Source organism: Choloepus didactylus, chromosome 12 (assembly GCF_015220235.1).
Source record: "Choloepus didactylus isolate mChoDid1 chromosome 12, mChoDid1.pri, whole genome shotgun sequence".
Classification (NCBI taxonomy): Eukaryota; Metazoa; Chordata; class Mammalia; order Pilosa; family Megalonychidae; genus Choloepus; species Choloepus didactylus.
This window is the reverse complement of record NC_051318.1, coordinates 49,016,800-49,022,935: the sequence shown is the minus strand read 5'-3', so window position 1 is coordinate 49,022,935 and position 6,136 is coordinate 49,016,800.

Sequence of the window (6,136 nt, the reverse complement as noted above, 5' to 3'; positions counted from 1 at the left end):
GTGAATCTAAAATTTTGTTTATGAGGATTTTCATTAACTGCCCATTAATTCAGCAAATGCTAAGTGTGAGATTATTCTATGCAAGATCCTTGCTGGGCATGGTAGCAAATAGTTTTTAATAAATCAAGACAGATAAAATATATAGAAGATGACATTCCCATTTAAAACCTTGTGAGTAACATGGTGTTGCTTTTAGCTTTTATATCATTCCTTACTTCATATAGGTACGTAATAACTGTCAAGATACTTTATTGGAAGCTTTCAAAATCAAAGCAGAGAGAGTAACAACTTAACCACAAAAGAGTTACTGGTAGGGATATTCACTGCTGTTTGGTAAAACTTAGTTTGAATCATTATAGGATTGAAAATGTTTGTTTGACAGAGCTGATGTAACAGATATGCTTCTAAAAATAGAAAAGTGTATTGGAGATATGAGACCCTTAAATTCAATGATGGTAACAGGTGCAGCTTTAATGAAATACATTAGCATGTTAAAATAAACAAAGCTAAACATAGTCAGATGGATAATGATCAACATCTTTATTTACTGAATTCCACGGCAAAGACCAAAGACATCAGTGAAATGTACTTTTAAATTAGATGTGCAATCTCAGAGAAGCAATTTTAGATTTTGAAGATTTGGAAAAAAAAAAAAAAAAAAAAAAAAAAAAAAACATGCTCTATTTTTCCATCTATACAGTACATAAAAGCTGACAACATTATTTTGATACTTCAATAAAGTGAATTTTAAAAGTCACTGGATAATTACTCAAAGTCCCAACTATCAACATAGACCCTGAAAAATCACACACATAAGCACACAAACAAAAATGCTCCTGTGGAGTTTCTAACAACTAACCAGCTGAACCTTCTCCCCAAAGTTCAATTCCCTGCTCTCCCACCAGTTTTCACATGAGTAGCATTAGGAAATTTTTACTAGAATATTTTTGGTGTATAAAATACATCTGTGTTTGGAGAGCTCTTCATATATCAAGGTGTGAGTGAGGAATTCCCCATCCTTTCTGCAAAGTTTGAGGGAAAAAAAAAAGAGATAGCTCATGAACATTGTGATTATCTGCAGTAGTGTTGAATAAAAAGAAACTGGAACATTTTGAAAAGGACTAATGGCTCCAAGAGATTGTCAAAGGCCATGTGAAGATTGTATAGCCTGGAAAAAATACTAGAGGACTGGGAATCTTGGTAGTGGGGTAACAAAGAACATCTTACATTTCCAAGTTACCTCGGTTAAGCACAGAGTAATTGCATTTTACAATGGCAAAAAGGATTATACTTACCAATATATTCAGTAGACAATAATGTGTTGTCTATGGCCAAATAAAACAATCAATGTACAAATTATAATTCATTCCTATACTATCATTGTGGGGCCAGTTTAATTTCTACCACTGCCGGACTCTAAATCTTTCTATTATTTAGTGGGGAAAGAAATCACCTTTTTTATTCCAGGACAGTTTGTTGCAAAAATAACAAGATGATTGGCAAGTGAGAATAAAATTAACAAAACAGAACTGAAGGAGCAGACATTAAATAGTTAAATCATAATCTTGGCTAAGAAATGTAGGAACTTACTTTCAAAGAAAGGCTAAACACTTGAGCAATAATACAAAGAAAAAAACAACAAAACAAAACAACACATGAGCTAGAATAAAGGTTTTAAAGTTTGCCTTTTATGAAATGCTAAGTCTCTAAGCATCTCTAAAGCATTGAAGGTTTCTGAATAACATAGAACAGTTTTATACTATTCCTACACTTTCTTTAAAAGGATTTTCAATAACATTGTGCAATTTCCTTCATAGAAGTAATCAAAATGTGCACATTATTAAGAGGTGAAATTTAAGTAGAAAATTGTGGCATTAATTTTCATAAATTTGAGAATATGTATCACTGAAAATTCCAGATTATGTTATTGGAATATATCACTGCCAACAAGCTACACAATCCCTCCTAGAAGAACAAAGGATTAATCAATAAATCATTTTTAATTTTTAAATTTACATGATATTTCCTTCCTTCTTTTCTTCTTGCCTCCCTTTTATCTTCACTTAGTACAGAATATTTTTATTGCATGTAAAATTTGTCTTAATGTATTGTGTGGCAAGAATTTTTTGAGAGGGAAGGAAAATAAAATACAGCTCAGTATCTTCAAGAATTTAAAACTAAGCGGTATTCCCTAGGTGAAAATTTTCAGTTGAGTCAGACAACTGCCAAATTTATTTCCCCCTAAATATCTTTCACTTTGAAAATCATGCCACACAAATCTAATTTAACCATTGGTTAAATTGTTCCTTTTCTTCAGCTTTAACCCAAATGTATAAAAGGAAAAATAAAAATTAAAAAAAAGAATATCTTAATTTGATACTGATAATACATCTGCAATAAATAGCATTATTGAAATACACCTAAGTTCAAAGAAGAATAAAAGCAGAAATACACAATAATTATGTAGTAGTACAGTTCTTCAAAACATAGGTTTCTGTTTTCCCACAATGTGTTAATTCTCAGTACTTACATTACTGTATGCAGCACTGGGTCTCAAGGCAAATGATACAAAAGGAAAACAAATACACAGCTAATTTATGATGAGCATGTAGCATAAATGAAAGAACAAAATTGTTCAGTTGATCCACTGAGATTTTGGTGCTGCTTTTTCTGCAGCATTACACATCCAACCTTACTCAGATAATTCAGTTATTTACCCTGACTTTAACATCTCTAAAAATTTAAGTATTTATACATTTACACACATTCATACACACACATGTGGTAGACACAATTCTAAGATGTCTTCCAAGTTTCCCACCCCTGTGTACCCACCCTGAAACTCCTGGTACTGTGAAATTGATGGATGCTACCCTGGTAATTAGGTTGTTATATGGCACAGTTGATTTTAAGAAAGAGAGATTATCTGAGTGGTCTTAACCTAATCAACCAATGCCTTTAAAAGCAACGTTTTCTCTGGCAGGTCACAGAAGAGGAAGTAAGGGAAATTTGAAGCACAGGAAAGATTTTATACAGTATTGCTAGCTTGAAGATGGAATGGGACAGGTGGAAAGAAAAGGTAGACAGATTCTAGTTGTGGAGATTGGCCCTTAGCTGTTAACCGAGGAAATAGAGACCTCAGTCTTAACAATCTCTAGGAACTGAGTCCTGTCAAAAACAAGAATGAAGATGACTTTTCCCTAGAGTCTCCAGGCAAGAACTCAGTTTGGCAGTTACGTTAATTTCAGCCTTGTGATACCCTGAGCAGAGAACGCAGTCATGCTGCATTGGACTTCAGATTTTGAGATAATAAATTTGTGTTAAGGCATAATTATGTGGAATTTGTTAAGCAGCAATAGAAATCTAATACACACATATACAAAAATATACATATATGCATATTAAGTGAATACCTTTTTATTAACCATAAGATAGCACTTATTTATAATTTACCAACTCTTTTGATGAATAATCTATAAATACTGTACCCATATGAAATATGCAATATTGTAAGTTTTGACAGATGTACACAGCTATAATTTACCAACATAATAAATATGCAAAATATTTCCAAAACCAACAAAGGTTTTCTAGTGCCCCTTTTGCAATTCATTCCTCTTTCAACCACCAGCTGTATGCAACCATTGATTTTCTGTCACTCTAGATTAGTATAATTTTATAAAATGTTGTATTAATGCTATCATTCAGTAAGTACCCTTTTTGTGTGGCTTCTGTCAATCAGTATAAATATTTTGAGGTTCATTCATATAGTTGGGTATATCAACAGTAAGCTATCACATTTTGCTTATTTTCTTATCTACTGATGGACATTTAATTTGTTTCCATTTTCTTACTTTTCTGGATAAAGCTGTTGTGATCATTTTGGTACAGGTCTTTGCATGGATATATGTTTTCATTTTCTTGTGTAAATACCTAGAAGCGGAATGGCTGGGTATATAACAGATATATATTTAAATATCTAAGAAACTAGCAAACATTATTCCAAAGTATTTGTATTAAATTATATGTTTTTAACTCTCATAATCTACCAGATTAATTTTGCACCACTTTTTTAAATTCTGACAATTCTACATATCCTTTCATGCATTTTCTACTTTTCTGTTAAGCTGTCCCATTTTCCTTCAACTCCTTGATTATAATTAAAATAACTTTTAAAAGTCCTTTTCTGATAATTGCAAAATCTGAATTTTATGGGGGCATCCTCTGGTGATATTATCCCTTGAGAATGGATCACATTTACCTGGCTGTCTGTCTTTCAAGCATGTACCTTAGACAATGTACGCTTTATGTTAGGAAGACTCTTGATTCTCTTATATTGGACCAAAGCACATTGATGTTTTGTTTTAGCTTTTTAGTTTCCAACTGAAAATTCTGTGAGAATCACTTCAATTTACAGCCCAATCTCAGTTCCCCTTCTACCCTGTCCTTGAATTAACTAGCAGCACTGGATGCCTGGGCTCTGGCCCCTGGTTCTTCATTCTAGAAAGAAGACAAACTTTCAGAGTTTTACCTCTCTGCACTACATGCTAACTGCAGCTTCCCCTCACTGAAAAGTCACAAAACATGGAATTTACTCCATGCTCAGAGCTCCGTCAAGGTCTTTCCTCCTCTTAGAATTCCACCTGCTTTTGTTCATGTTCCAGAGCCCTTGAAAATTTGATTTTTGCATTTTGCTCAGAGTTTACAGTTACCCATGAGATGGTCAGTCTGCAGGAGATTGCAACATCGTTTCAGAAGCAGTATCTAAGCTAATGGAGTGAAATTTAAGTTCTATGAAAACAGGAATCTGTATCTCTTATATTAACTTTTATATTGACAACATTAAAAACACCACCTTCATGGAAAAACTACTTGACAATAATTTTTTGAGTGAATGAATGAGGAGGAGAAATGTCTTAAGAGTGAAACATTGTCCTCATACAAATAAAGAACAAAATAGACTATATTTCAGATTAGAAAATAAAATGTTTTGGGGTCTAGGGAGAGAAAATGGGACAAAAAGAAAATGAAAAAAAAATGAGATGATGTGTGTGAGAGGAAGAGGGATCAGAGAATAAGTCACCATGAATAACACTATACAGTAATTACTATATAATCAAATGTACTCAATCCCCAAACTTTGAAGTCCCTTGACAATTGTCAGTAGCCAATCTTCGATAATGAATTGATGCCAGTCTGAATCTTGTAACAATGACCAGTTAAAAACATTTATAAAAGAATACATTTTCATCTAAGGTGTTGGAAAGGTGATTCATGCCATTAACAATGCATAGTGTGCATAACATTCAAGGCTTGAGAGTTCAGTGCTAATTGTACAAAATTATAATGTTTTATTTATTATCACACAATTTTCAATAATATAAGGTGAATATATAACATATTGCAAATAATTTGCAGTTTAGTGGAAGATACAAGGCAAGACAACAGATAAATAAATTAAGAGTTGTATTGAGTGCTAATAGAATAATAAAAAGAGTCTTGGGAGTGCGTAAATGGGTTAAAGTGCTTTTTAGTATGATGATATGCAGGGGGTTGGGACACATTAGTAGGAATTAAGGAAAACTGCATTAGAGAAATAGTACTTGAATTCAGCCTAAATAATAGAGAAAAAAGATCAGAATTCCCTGTTTTTTTTTTCTTCTTTCTTTCTTCCTTTTTTCAAACATTGAATTCTATCTCCATTAAATCCCTGGAAAAAAAAAAAAACACTTCTTTTATTGTACTTTGGTGATCTATGAAATTAAACCTTTTTTCTTTATTTTAATAGCCACGATCTCATGATTATCCAAACCCAAATTTATGCACATGATATGCATCCCTCTCTTCATTTAGACTCATTAGACTCAGATAGTCCCTGGCTATAGAAAAAATTTCTTTAGCAAGCACAAGCAAAGAGAATAAGGACCAGGACTTCACATTTTTAAGTCTTCAATGGCAAAATATGTCAGTTTGGCCCAATATTATAGCATTTGTGGGATTTAATTTCTTTCACTGCTGAAATATTTCCGGAAATACATATGGGGCTTTAACATTAACTAATAATAATCCATAATTCATGTGAATTGGAGTGCAGAAGGCAAGAATTTGAGTACATAAAGAAGTCTTCTAATCCAAT